This window comes from Phascolarctos cinereus, unplaced genomic scaffold, assembly GCF_003287225.1.
Source record: "Phascolarctos cinereus isolate Bilbo 61053 unplaced genomic scaffold, phaCin_HiC Scaffold_726;HRSCAF=1367, whole genome shotgun sequence".
Taxonomy (NCBI): Eukaryota; Metazoa; Chordata; class Mammalia; order Diprotodontia; family Phascolarctidae; genus Phascolarctos; species Phascolarctos cinereus.
This window is the reverse complement of record NW_027556098.1, coordinates 132,448,511-132,464,605: the sequence shown is the minus strand read 5'-3', so window position 1 is coordinate 132,464,605 and position 16,095 is coordinate 132,448,511.

Here is a 16,095-nt window from a genome sequence, read left to right as displayed (position 1 = left end):
TTATAAGGTGAGACTAACCCCCTAGGAAGCTAGGTGGCATAATGGATAGAGTCCTGGACTTGGAGTCAAGAAGACCTGAGTTCAAATTCTGCCTTGGAGTCTTATTATCTAATGTGACTCTGGGCAAGTGGCTGCTCTCTGTGTGCCTCAGTTTTCTTATCTATAAAATGCAGGAGTTGGGATAAATAGATTCTAGGGTCCTCATATATTCGTGATCCTCCATTTTACAGGTGAATACAAATGAAGCTCCAAGAAATGATTTTCCCAGAGCCACACAATAAGTGTTTGAGATGGTGTATGAAACCCGGTCATCCTGATTCTAAAAGTTATTTCTCTGAGTGGTAAGAATGGATGACCTTCAACAGGAATGTGGCCTTCTCAACTGAGAAAAATCATTATGGATGGGATTGGACAGCCCCTGATAAAAGTGGCTAGCTGATTGTCTTTATTGTAATTCAAGTTTTAAGTCAATAGCTAAAAGAAATTTGATTCTCTAGGACTGATATTAGAATCCACTGGATTTATCTATTAGCAGTTTCCTTTCACTGGAAGGTCCTCAGCCATTTCTTAGAGTTTCTCTGCCAGCCTCACACAGTGAAAGGGGTCATTTCTATCACTGAGTTGGTCAGTAAGTAACCCTACATTCACATTATTTTTTTAAGTTTATCTTATTTTTAATTTATGGAATAAAACAAGCATTTCCATAACATAATACAGTAAAAAGGAGGATTGCAGATGAAACTGCAAATCTACTATGCACAACTTGCTATTCCTTTCAAATATACAACAAAGTTATCATGTACTTTTTTCCCTTTTTTTTCTATCCCCTCCTCCCTCCCCCTGCCCTAGAGATGGCTATCATTAAATGCAAATAGGTCAATATAAGTGAAATTATTCTACACATACTTCTATTTATCAGTTCTTTCTCTCTTTCTCTGGATGCAGATAGCGTCTTTCTTCCATATGTCCTTTACAGTTAATTTGGGTATTTATAATAGACAAAACAACTTACTTAAAGTTGTTCTTAAAACAATATTGCTATTACTGAATACAATGTTCTCTTGGTTCTGTTCATTTTGCTCTTCATTATTTTGTGCAAGTTTTTCCATGTTTTTCTAAAATCATTGAACTCATCATTTCTTATAGCACAGGACTATTCCATCACAATACTTGTTCAGCCATTCACCAGTTGATGGACATCCCCATAATTTCCAGTTCTCTGCCATCACAAAGAGAGCTTCTGAAAATATTTTAGAACATATAAGGCTCTTTTCCTTTTTTCCTGATCAACTTTGGAAATAGGCCTAGTAGTGATATTGTTGCATCAAAGGTCATAGGAAGTTTAATAACTCTTTGGGCATAATTCCAGATTGTTCTCCAAAATGGTTGTATCAGTTCACAATTCCACCAACAATGAATTAGTGTCCCAATTTTTCCACATCCTCTCCAGCATTTGTCACTTTCCCCTTCTATCATTTTAGCCAATCTGAAAGGTATAAAATAATGTCTCAAGATACTTTTAATCTGGATATTTTTAATCAATAATAAGTTATAGCATTTTTTCATATGACCATAAATTGTTTTGATTTCTTCATTAGAAAGCTATCTGTTCGTGTCCTCTGACCATTTCTCATTTGGGGAATGACTCATTTTCTTATAGATTTGACAAAGTTCTTTGTATATTTCAGATATGAGACATTTATCTGATGATTATGAAATTTTCTCCTCAATTTTTTGCCTTCCTTCTGATCTTGGCTATATTTCTTTTATTTGTACAAACCCTTTTTAATTTAATGTAATTGAAGTTATCCATTTTACAACTAACTTTGCTATCTATCTCTTGCTTATTCATGACTCTCCATAAGTCTGATAAGTAATATGTTCCGTATTCTAATTTTCTTGCAAAATCTCTCTTTATATCTAGGTCGTGTATCTAGTTTGACCTTATCTTGGTAAATGATGTGAGATATTGGTCCATGCCTAGTTTCTGCCATACTCCTTTCCGGTTTTCTCAACAAATTTTACCAAATAATGAATTCTTATCCCAAAATCTTGTCTTTTCACTTTTCAAATACAAGGTTATTATATTTATTTGCTGCTGTAAATTGTATGTCTACTCTATAGACATTGCAAAATGAGGAATATTCTTCTAAGACGTGTAGAAACTCAGTGCCTCAAAGAAGCCAGGCCTCTACTTTCCCCTCCAATTCCTTTTAAATATATCCAAGAAGCCCAAGAATGATAGGTCTTGAGAAGATAAACTGATGAAGAATAAAATAAGCAGAAGTAGGCAAACAATTAATATGATAACAACAAGGCTATAAAAAGAAATAATTTTGAAAGCTGTAAGAACTGTGATCAATACAATGACTATCCATGATTCCAGAGGACCAATGATGAAACTCGTTGTCTATGAGAAAAAGAGGTGTTAGATTTAGAGTGTTGAAATACATGCACACACACATATATATATACCTATACATATGTGTGTGTGTATACACATACACATACATACATATAGTCATTGCAGGATTTTTATTAATTTCTTTTGCTATTACTGAATACAATGTTCTCTTGGTTCTGCTCCTTTCACTCTTCATTATTTTGGACAAGTCTTTCCGTATTTTCCTAAAATCATTGAACTCATCATTTCTCACAGCACAGTAGTATTCCATCATGATATTTGTTCAGCCATTCACCAATTGATGGACATCCCCATAATTGTATTCATTACAATAAATTTGTTTTTCTTATTTTTCCCCAATATGGTAGGTGCAAGAAGAGAGAGAAAATGAATTTCTGTGATTTTATTTAATGGAGTGTCAGGGGGTATTATAAGTTTAGAATGTGGCAAGAACTTTCAAATGAGATTACTCTTTTATTAGTTTTATTTAACTTTTATTAGTTTTATTCATTTATTTATTAGCTTTATTCATTTGTTTATTTATTAGTTTTATTAATTTATTTATTATTTATTTAACCTAAGGTAGCTAGGTGGTACAGTAGATAGAGAGCTGGGTCTGGACTCAAGAAGATGAGTTCAAATCTAGCCTCAGATATGTATTAGTTGTATGACCCCGAGTAAATCATTTAATGTCTCCCTCAGTTTCTTTAACTAGAAAATGGGGATATTAATAGCACCCACCAACAAAGATTTTGTGAGAATAAAATGAAATATTTATTAAAAAGTTCTTAGTACAGAGCCTAGCACATAATAGGCATTATGTAAATGCTAACTATTAATTGTTTTATTTTATTATAAGACATCTTTTGCTAAGTAGGAATAATCTATAAATGTAATGTGAAAATAAAACATAAATAAAACCTAAAGAGAGAGAGAGAGAGAGAGAGAGAGAGAGAGAGAGAGAGAGCACTTAGGATTGCATTCTCTTCAAATAACTGGTCAACTTGCCTCACGGTGATTTTTTTAGCTCACAAAAGTTTGAAGGGAGGCAACTGAGTTCTTCTATCGCTAACAATCAGAGTTATCTGTTGTATCCTGGGACATCTCAAGAACCAAGCTGTTAACAGATTATGGGCAAATGACATCAGGAGTCTTCCTAAAGACAAGAGAAAGCTGAGGGAGAAATCAGGTCCCAAAAGGGAAAAGGCTAGGGTCTGGCTGTCAGGCTATTCATAGGAAGTTAGGATCCCAGACTGATGGAAAGAAGAAAGGTGCCAAGAATGCCAAGTTAAGGACCCCCAATGCTGAGAGCAGAAGTCTAAGGAGGAGAGCCAGGAATAAGCATTAGAAATTATTCACTTGTAATGCCCTTCACAACTTGATGCCAATCTATCTTTTCAGCTTTGTTATATATTATTACTTACTTTCCCACACTCTACATTTCAACCATACTGACCTTCTCTACCTTCCTTACACACAGCATTATATCTCCTATCTCCATGCCTTTGCACTGGCCATTTCTGATGCCTAGAATTCATTCCTCCCCACACCTACATCTTAAAGACTCCCTTACTTTCTTTTTTAAATTTTTTTTATTAATTTATTTTGAATTATCAGCAATCACTTCCATAAGCCTTTGAGTTTTACATTTTTCTCCCCCTCCCTTTCCACCTCCCTCCCCTAGATGGCACGCGATCTGATATAGACTATACATATACATTCCTATTAAACATTTTCACATTAGTGATATTGTAAGTAAGAATTAGAACCAATAGGAGGAACCACCAGAAAGAGGAAACAAAACACAATAGAAGAAAAAAAAATAGTATGTTTCAATCTGCATTCAAACTCCATAGTTCTTTCTTCTTTGTGAATAACATTTTCCATCATGAGGCCTTTGGAGATGTCTTAGATCCTTATATTGCTGAGAAGGGTTCAGTTTAACAATCTTAGTCATTGCATAATGTGGCTGTTATTGTGTACAAAGGCCTCTTGGTTCTGCTCACTTCACTCAGCATCAGACCATACAAGTCTTTCCAGGTTTTTCTGAAGTCAACCTGTTCATCATTTCTTATACCACAATAGTATTCCATTACATTCATATACCACAACTTGTTCAGCCATTCCCCAATTGATGGGCACCCTCTCAATTTCCAATTCTTTGCCACCACAAAAAAACTCCCTTACTTTCTTGAGACCACACAGGATGCCTTTCCTGATCCCTCCAACTGCTAGTATCCATCCTCCCACCCTCACTACTTTGCATTTATTTTTAACTTATCCAGTATATATCATATATAGAGATGTTGTTTCCCACAATAGAATAGAGACTTCTTGACAAAGGGAATTGCTTCATGTGTTGTTTTCTGTGTATTCCTTGAACCTGGAACAGTCATTGACTAGCATATATGTGCTTAATAATTTTATTAACAATTTATTAAGCACACAAGTACATATTGGTTGATTACTATAAAACATAGCAGGAAAATTGCTTTGAGATCAAGGACAAGTAAAGAGTCCTAGGAGGCAATCAAGTCTAATGGCTGGTCTATATTCTAAAGTTTGCCCCCCTGTGACCTCTGGTTCTTAAAGGTGATTGTCCTACCCAGAAATTACCCAGGTTTGTCCTGACACGTAAGGCAAGAGGAGTTACCTTGGCTGCCAAGATAAACTACTGGAAGTTAAAGATAGTGATTTTTTATATTTTTAGATCTCCTAGCATCTAGCACAGTGCTCTCCACACAGTAGGGTCTTATTAGATGTTTGTTGAATGAATAAATGTGGATTTAATGAAATTATGAAATAGACTTAGCTGTGATGATGAAGACAACAGAAGAAAAATCTGGGAATGGTAGGAATAAATAACAAGCGGGTAACCAAAAAGAAGCAGAAAAAGAGAACATAGAGCAAGATGCAAAATGACACCCTTCCCTCCACCAATAATAATAATGATAATAACAATAATAATAGTAATGAGCTAGTAGGAAATAGAATCTGAATGACTTTGCAAATACCCTGAAGAGGAACTGACTTTCTCTACCAGTTATTATGAGATTGTTTCCTTGTACATTCTCCTCACTCAACAAGATCAGGAGCTTCTTTAAATCAGAGGGATGCTGGAAAGACAAATAAAAGATAAAGTAATTTTCTCAAGTCAAACCATTATTAAACCATCAGAAATAGGAGTCAGAAGGAGACAGGCAAAGCCAACAACAATGGACAAATATTGTTTTTCAATAAGGCAGCTACCAAGAAGGAAAGAAAAGTAATTGAATGAAATTGATGGAAGGAAACAGCTGTCTTAACTTGGCTTAATAGACAACAGAAAGCTATAGTAAGAGACACTAACAACACAATGCCAATTCCTCCCTCTACAACTCCACACCCACTCTAGTTACTTATTAATGCCCATGAAGACAATGGAAACTTCCACCTTTGCTTTGAGCCATGCATTCACACCCTATCCCAACCAAATACACACACAACGTGGCATTTTTTCCACATTCTCCCTCCCATACAAAATCTCACAATTCCATCATCCCTGCCACCCTATCTCCATCAGACTCAAAATACTCAAATTACTCTTTTCATACATCTGTAAGATGTATACACAGAGATTAATCACAGATTTTCTTCATGCTGTATGTTTTATGCACACTTTCACATACCATTACCCTCCTCCAATACAGGGGGTTTGACACGCACTGCCTATAGTTTCTTTTCACACATTATCACCATAAGCCTGACATACAGGCACCATCTTTTTCTCACCCTCTACCACAGATCCCTCTAATTTGTTCCAAAATTTTCCCAACTCTCCCTTTTCTTGATAAATGCTGCTTAGGTCTTCAGAATTCATGAGGTTCACTACCAAGTTCTAAAAAGTTCTGTAGCCAAATTAGTTTGTTAAAATGATATGTGACTAAGGGAAAATAAATAGTTAAATGAAGAAGATATGGATTATGGGATTGAAATACTACATACTTGTACCCACTGAGGGAAACCCAGAATGAAAAGTTTATAAGCTAACAGAGAACAAAGTGAGCAGAACTGGGAGAACAATACATACAATAACAACAACATTGTAAAAACAAGCAACTTTGGAGACCAATCATGATTCTAGCAGCTCACTGAACTTGTTGCACACCTGATCAAGACCTCCTGACTCAAGATGTAGAATGAGATATACATTTGTGGACAGGGTTAATGTGGAAATGTGTCTTGCTTGAGTATGCATATTTTTACAAAGCTTTTGGATTATTTCCTTTTTTCCAATAGGGACAGGGAGGGAGGGAAAAAATGCTTTTTAACTTTTTAAAAGTAAATAGAGGAGGATTCTGGGAAAATGGAGGAGTTGGTCAAAAAATTTGAAGCTCTCAAGATTTTCCTTCAAAAAAGAGATGAAATAGTGCCTCAGGGAGAACATAGAGCTGTGAAAATAAACAAGGGTAGGGGCAGAACAAGGGCCCTCCTTGGACAATTAGAGAAAGTCTTAAGAAAAGTCCCAAGATTATGTTTCCTCCCTCCAAAGAGTAAACACCTCCAATTAGGGACCACTTAAACCACAAATGGCAAGCCCTGGGTCAGTGGGGTTGGGAGACTGCAGGAACTTTCACACCTGGGACAGTGAGGGGAGTTGGGCTTCTGAGCTGGGGAAAATCTAGGGAACTTCTGCTGACAAGGAATGCCAGACCCAGCTGTGCTGCAGAGACATGATTTGAGACAAGAAGGAACCAGCACACACCTGATGAGTGCAGAAGTAGTGTGGCAGGATGATGCTGGCTGTGAACACTTACAGGAGGCTGAAGTTCTTGTTTTGAGTTCAAGGTCAGAGAGGAGAACTAAAGAGGATCTGAGGCCAGAGGCATCATCTCCCATACTCCAAGACTAGAGGTGATTATAAAAACTAAATTGTTACCCAAAAAAAAATGCATAGGCAAAGGAGAAAGAATCCAACCATAGAGAGCTATTATTTGGAATAGAAAAGACCAGGGTTCATCTTCAGAAGCAAAGAAACCCTCTTCTACCCCAAAGAGTAATGTCAAATGGTCACCTGTCCAAAAAGAATTCATTGAAGAACTTTAAAAAGACTTTAAAAATCAAATGAGAGAGATTGAGGAAAAAATAAAAATAAAATAATCCAAGAAAAACAAGAAGATTATGAAAAGAAAGTCAACCAATTAGAAAAGGATATATATATACCTATATATATACATGTATATATATATACATGTATATATATAGGTATATATATACCTATATATATACATGTATATATATATACATGTATATATATATATATATATATATATACACATATATGCATATATATATATATACACATACATATAATGAAAAAATAGAAGAGAATGTGAAACACGTCATAAGAAAATCAACTGATCTGGAAAACAGATCAAAAAGAGAAAACATAAGAATAATTGGACTACCTGAAAACTATGATTAAAAAAAAGAATCTTAATACAATAATACAAGAAATAAAGAATATTGTCCTGAAGCATTAGAATAAGAGAGGAAAGTAGAAATAGAAAAAATCCAAAGATCACCACCTGAAAGAGACTTTATGAGGAAAACTCACAGGAATATTATAGTCAAATTCTGAAACCCCCAGCTGAAGGACAAAATATTATGAGCAACAAGAAAAAAACAATTTACGTATGGTGGTACCACAATTAGAATCACACAAGACCTAGCAGTGGCAACGCTAAAAGATCACAGGTCTTGGAACACTATATATCAAAGAGCAAAAGAACTGGAGTTTGGATAGAAAATATCATACCCAGAAAAGCTAAACATAATTCTAAATGAAAAAAAAATGGACATTTAATAAATGGTTAGACTTTCAAGACTTTGTTAAAAAAAAAAAAGACCTCAATTGAAGGTTTGACATACAAGAGCCAAGACAAATGTCAAGTACATACCAATGACCAATCACAAGAGACTTGATAACGATAGAATGTTTACCTTTTGTGTACGTAAAAGGCAAAACATGTCTAAGATTGTGGTAGCTTATACAAAAGATTGGGGTAGACCTAAGTATGTTATGACTTCAAAAAAATAAAACTGTTCAAGAACAGCTAAAAGAGTAATTATCTTATACAAACGAGGTACAAGAGGAAGAACTGACGCAAAGGAATTAGATGAAGGTGGGAGGCTATTAGTTCTGGAAACCCACTTTCACCAGGAATGGATTTAAGAGGGAAAATACATATACAACTAGAAGAGTATAAAAGTCTTTTAAATTTAGAAAGAAATAAAACTCTAAGGGCATAGGGAGGTGGGAGAAGATAAAGGAGAGATCTTTAGATGGGAGGGTGAGGGAATAGGTTAAAATGGGAATATAGAAGGGTGTTTAGATCAACTGGAATAGGAGGATAAGGAAGGGATTGCTGTGGCAGGAGCATAGATTAAGTAACAAGAGGGTGAGGTAGCAGATAGAACTAAAGTAGAGGAGTTAGGAGAGATAGGAAAAAGGAGATATTCAGAAACATAAAAGATTAGGAGTAGAATATCATAGGGAAAATATATGTTTACAGATGTGTGTATATATGTACATATGTGTATTATGTATAGTTATATGTATATATCAATATCTATATATGAATATATCCATGCTTAAGTATAGCCTAGGGTGAAGGGAGAAAAAATAACAAAATAAAAGGTGTACAGCAGAGAACAAAAGAAAACCTACAAGGAAGCAAAGAAGAGATAGACAGCTTTCAACATAATGCACAATATTTAATATATAGGCTTTCTTGAAATGGAAAGTTATTGCTATATACTCTGAATCCTCTCCTACATTCTGCTGTGCACATGACATGGGTTTTTTTTTTCTTTTCTTATTTTATATTTAAGTTTATAATATGTTTCTTTTTCTTTTTCTATTATATATTTAAGTTTTAGTACCTATCTAAAATGATATTTAAAAAAGTAAACAGAAAATTCAACAACAACAATAACAAAGAAGTGTAAGACACTTTTCTCATCATCAGATAAAAGATCACTATGGTATATTTCCCGTATTGGACTTTGGCAAATTTTTTTTTTAGGCAGTTGGGGTTAAGTGATTCACTCAGGGTCACACATCTAGTAAGTGTCAAGTGTTTGGTCTGAGGCCAGATTTGAACTGAAGGTCTTCCTGACTTCAGGGCCGGTGCTCTATCCACCACGTCACCTAGCTGCCCCAACCTTAGCAAATTTTTGAAGTAGCCTAAATTTGACTTTGATGCCTCCATCCTCTCTTTTCATGTCCCTAATGTCCTCCTTATATTCTTACTTCTGAAGCCTAAACTTCTATCCTACGACCCATTGCTATAGGGTCTCAGTCTTAGTTAAGTGATATGGTTGGAAAGGATCTTATAAAGCTCAGTTACATCTCAGATAATTAATTTCTGAGAACAAAGCTCATTTGTAATGAAGTTAGCCACTTAAAATAAACCTTTAATTGCCATAAATCATGTGAAGCAAGGCTGACAGTGAGTGACACATGCTACCAGGAGAAATATTATTGTTTACTGCTTTCTTATGACTAGTATATAAAACTGCTTGGAGCTTCTAGAGGATTTGATGGATATTCAGAGCATTTTCACACAAATAATTTCTTATACAAACTTGAGCTTCAAAATTCAGGGAAGGGGAAGGAGAAAAAGAAAAGAGGGTAGAAAGGAAATCTTCTTCCATCTTCCATTAGATTGAAGAGAAATAATTTTGTGCCTCTCAAACTATACCCACAGAATCAGAGCAAGGTACATTTGCCATCTTATATAATTCACAGTCCCCAAAGCTACATACTACAGCATGTATATCACTTCTTACACTATGTTCTGCAGCTTTACAAAAATGTTAAAAACAAAAATGCACACAGAAGGACTTATTCTTTATATTTTGACACACGCAGTATTAGTTGTTGCATTGCTATGAATAATGGAATAATGTAGACAACAAATAGAAATAAGTATCACTCAGAAGGCAATGGAAAAGTGTATGGTTGGTATACATTGACTGCACCAAATTTACTAAAAAGATACTATAAAGGAGAAGCAGAGTCAAGGATATCATCAAAGATATAATCAGAAAAGATCTTGTTACTAGATCAAGGGATAACAAATTGACCAACATGGTCTATTGGTTTCCTCCCAATGTCAAGAGAAAGTAATAAAGGCCCTCAGCACTTGGGTAGATCTCCTGTAACAGACTTGTGGGGGGGGGGAGGCAGGATAAAATGGGAAGATTTGGATGGGTTACAATCTCTAATGTAGGAAGGACAGTTGAGAACTGTGTTTGACACAGTGCTTAATAAATGCATATTGACTGAATTTTGTTGTTGTTCAGTCATTTCAGTTGTGTCTGACTCTTCATGACTCCATTTGGGGTTTCCTTGCCAAAAATACTGACATGGTTTGCCCTTTTTTTCTCCAACTTATTTCACAATTACAATTTTACAACAATTTTACAAACTGGATTAAATGAATTTCGCAGAGTCACACAGCTAGTAAGGGTCTGAGGCCAGATTTGAATTCAAGAAGATGAGTCTTCCTGACTCCAGGACCAGTACTATATCCACTGCTTGGTCACTACTATAAACCAAGAAAAAGAAGACCTTCACCCAGAGGCAGCATTGGAAAAAACATCCCAGATCGAGTTGGAACAGTGAAGAGGCTGACTAAGTGGGTCTACCCATACATCATCTCCTCAGCTCTGGAGCTCAGACAATCTGATTTTCCACAAAGAAGCATTGGAAAAGGCTCTTTTCTCTTCAGGGCACAGGCATTGGCAGGATGGAAGTTGGGGGACTCAGGGAGGTTGCTATCTGCTGTTTGAGAACAGGAGTACAGAGAGCAGCCATTGTCCCAAACAGCTACTGCTAACTCTTATTGCATTTGAGAACATGGATATCCTAAGGTCATATTCTTGCGGTGCCAAAGTACATAACTGAAAGGCAAAGAAGCTATATAATCAACACAATATAAAACATTGGATCTGACTTCTTGTTTCTCCCAGCTTGATTAATTTTTTTGTTCAGTTCACTGTATGCACAGCCTTCCAGAGTAATATTTTCCCCCATTTATTTGAGGAATCATATTTAGCAACATAATCAGCACTCATAGACTAGTAGGTGAGGGCCCAAGATTGTGTATGGATAGATACCTAAAAAAATTAGCTACCAATAGTAGAGAAGTAATTGTTTTGGGAGGAGAAGAAGAATCAAAGGGGAAAAAGTAAAGATTTTGAGTCTTCCAATCTCCACTGCTTTGCCTACATTGCCAACATTGGTCCCACAGTCTGGCATATACTTTATTCCCTTTTTCTTACCTGTAAAAATAGACAAAATAAGACTTATTAGTACTATTTCCTATCTTCTGAGATTGTTATGAAGCTGAAATTAAATAATGTATTTCTATATAAACCAAGACTCAAGTTTGGTATTTGCACAACTCTCCTCATGGAAGGAGAGAATGACCATTCTACATTTCATTCCTGTGTGAGGGGTGGAGTTGGCAGGAACTTGAAAGAGGAGAAATTCTTGGGTTTCTTTCTGGCATTAGACTTCAATGAGAACATATATGGTCCCAATGTCTCTTCAGGGAGAGATATCTCAGCTAAAATGAGAGAGATAGAGTTCCTGATCTCACCAAGGGGAAATTTCTAGAAGTCTTTAGGGAGACAAGCTGGGAACAGGCACTAGTTATCATATATGTAAAAATAAAAGAAAAAAAAGAAAACCAACAAATTAAACATTCCAATTAAACACCAAAATATAAATCCTGAAAATCACAGGAGAGATTAACAAAGCTGAAATTTAAAAAAAAATAAAATTAGGAGCTTGGTTTAAAAAAAAATACATGAACCAATAGCTAATTTGATTTTTTTTAAAAAAAAGAAGAAAACCAAATAACCAGTATCAAAAATGAAAAAGGTAAATTTCCAACCAATGAAGAAGTAAAAATAAATTTTAGGAAGTATTTTGTCTAACCAGATGCCAATTAAGCTGAGAATCTAAATGAAATGGATGAATATTTGCAAAAATAAAAATTGCTCAGATTAATAGCATAGGAAATGAATATTCAAATTGTATCTTAGGAAAAAAATTGAACAAGAATAAGTGAACTCTAAATAGAAAAAAAAAACCTCAGGACCAGATGAAGTTATAAGTGAATTCTATGAAACCCTTAAGGCCAACTAGTTCTAATACAATATAAAGTACTTGGAAAAATTGGTAAAGAAGGGGTCCTACTGAATTCTTCCTGTAATACAAATATGGTTTTAATACTTTAACCAGGGAGTGTTAAACAGAAAAAGAAAACTATAGACCAATTTCCCTAATTAATATTAATGCAAAATTAATTAAAATATTAGTAAAGAGAATACAGCAATATATCACAAAAAATCATACACTATTACCAAGCTATAATTATACCAAAAGTGGCATAGGTATGCCGGGCTGACTCACTATGAGAAAAATTATAAACATAATTGACCATATTAAAAACAAAAAAACAAAAATTATATAATTATTGTAATAGACACAAAGAAAGATTTTTGACAAAAATACAACATCCACTCATGTTAAAAAACAACATTAGAAATCATAGGAATCAACAGAGCTCCCCTTAAATTGATATGCAACATCTTTCTAAAACCAAGAGTCGACATTATCTGTAATGTGAATAAGCTAGAAGCCTTTTCTAATAAGGTCAGGGAGGGAAAATGTCCATTATCATAATTACTATTCAATATTTTACTATAAATACTAGCTATATCAATAAGACAAGAAAAAAAGAAATTAAAGAAATAAACATAGGCAAAATGGAAACAAACCATCATTTCTGTAGATGATATGATGGTTTATATGTATATCCCATGTATAGAATCACTTACAGTCCAGTACAACACTCCATTGCACAGATCTAACTTGGGCCACTTTCTCAATAGTAAATAAAATATTCTCTAGGGAATGAAATTTGAGTTTCTGAGAATACCTCCTTTGTACATAGTTTAAAAAATATCTCAGAGCCCTTCATCAAGAAGTTGCTCCTTCTGCCAGTCAACCAAAACAAAGATGAATTCAATGAAGCAAAGTTCACAAACACAGGTGTCATACTCTCTGGTGGAAGTCCCAAGCTTTCAGATATACTTTCATGTAGCAAAGGTCCATTTCTCTGAATGACATAAGTTGCCTGTGCTGCTGTTATGCATACCACCAGCCCTGCAGACTCATGTGGTCTGTAGGACCCTATTAGTTTTCCCTGGATTATAATGAATTTTGAAGTCATAGTTGGGTAATTCTACTGCCTACTTCTGACAATCAGTATCTTAGTGATGAAAAAAAATTGTCAGAGGATTGTTATTAGTCTATTTTTTGAAATAGCTTTAATATACTTAGCCTTTGAATTTATAAATGACAGCTTATTTCAATATTTAAAAGTCCACTTCATTCATAGGATAACTGAAGTATCACTGTCAGTAAGTCTTCAGTTGGCAAATAAGTTTCTCATGACCATTACTCTCTTGAAGTAAGACTGCTCCCATGTCTTTAAGGGTAGTATCAATATGTACTCCAAAGGGCTTGCCTAGGAATCATAGGTGAACATTGGGGTATGTGTGGAGCAGTAAGAACTATTTTTAAAGAAGTACTTCACACTTATCATCCCAACATCCTCAAGTGTTATTGAAAGAGTCAGAGCAAGGCTGGTTACCCTTTCTTTCCTTTCTGCTTTTGGTTCCTCTCAACTATATAACTACAAATGAGTTCATTGAATAGATTGGCTATTATAATTCTTCACAGATGTTTTGTGAGCCACCATATCCCAAGAAAGTCTTTAGTTCACAAATATCCTTTAAATATACCCAGGTAGTGAATACTTGTATCTTTTCTAAATCAATGCTTAATCCCTGTTATTTGACCCACACAATTGACAGTTCTACAAAACTGTTATTTATTCACTGACAGCTTCAAACTAGATTCTTTGAGCCAATTTCTTTTATTAGTCTTTTCTCATGCTTCTCCATAGTTTTCTCATAGACAACAGAGTCATCTAGGTATACCAGTCTTTCTACTTAGTTCATGTCTTTAACCACTTTCTCAATAAGTCTTTGAAACATGGGAGGTATCTCTGAGATTCCAGAAGGAATAAACTGAAATTATCGGAATCCTGCTAGGTAAATGAAGGTGGTCTTTTCTCCTTGTCTTCCTCCTCCATGGGAATCTGCTAGTATGCACTCTGAATATCCAGAACTGAAGACTATTTGCTGCCCAGCACAAAATGCAGGGCATCTGGAATTCATGGAATTTTGTACAGGCCTACATTAGTTCTCTTGTTCAAAATCTGATAGTCTACACTCATTTAGATCCTTGCAGTCTTCAGTGATATCAGTACTATAAGCAATGCATATAGATTGGTTTAGGGAAGCAAAATAGATGAAGTCCAACAGAGGTTAGGTGAGAAGATAGTTCAGTGACCAAGAAATCAGCAGAGATAAATACCAAAAAGGCATACAAAAATATGAATAAAGTATTTCCACAGCATAGAAGTGGAGATAAAGTAGCTCCAGCTTAGTGTGCGCTCCAGCTATGTGCCCCTATATGTGTGTACCCCAATACTTATGCCCTAGGGCACACAATATCTTGGTATGTACCCCTCCATCCATTTACTTTAGAGTCTAGGCTAGACAAAAGGTTTTTTCCTTGTGTATTCCCTTCATTTGTATTCTTTTGTCATATACCTTATCTGAATTGTTGTTTTCCCTGACTGGGAACATGGCAAACTGTAAAAATATATCTCTTGTGAGTATAAGGTAATTTTTCTTATCACTTTATTTCAAAATTATATTTTATTTCACTTATTTTTATTTAAACTATTTTTTTTAGTGTAGACTGATAAAAAATAAATACTTTAGTGAGGAATTTGCTACAGACCCACAGAGTGCTTTAAACTTGGGTATCTTTTCTAGGAACCTACATTTGAGGGTGGGCACAGGTTCTAAACCCATAATAGTAACATTCAAAATTTTAAGATTAAATGTTATAATACAAATTTAAATTGTTTTTTATTACAACACCAAAGCATTCAATAAAATCTTACTGACTTTTTACTATGTCTCTAAGCAAGGCACTTGATGGGAGAATAAGGAAATTGAATGGGTGGAAATGTTTTCTTCATCTTAGCCACTTCTCTTCCAGAAAAGAAAGGCAATCAACTAAAGTCCATGGATGCCTTCTCAGAACAACATTTTTTCCAATACATCAAATCTATGATTACAAAGAAAACCTATTATATTGAAATGCCATTATCAACACATTGAGAGGTGGTGGGGGAGGGGGGAAGTTTGTAGATCCCTGGTTAAGAATCCCTGATAAATGGTAAGCATCTTAAGGGCAAAGAATATGTCATAAAATTCTTCCTGTCACCCACCTGGTACAAGTCTGAGTATATAATATGTGTTTAATAAATGTCTATTAATTAATATTTTAGTGATTTAACTTTCATATTAACATGTTTTGTTATTAATAAAACTATTATATTTCATTTTCATATTAATATTTCTTATTTTCTAATGAATTTCCAAACTAACTGATGGTTGTGCATTTGAAAGGGCAGCAACTGTGTCCTCTCTGTCTCCTGGAGGGATTACCACTGTAACAGCATAGAGTAAGTACTCAATAGAAGCATTAA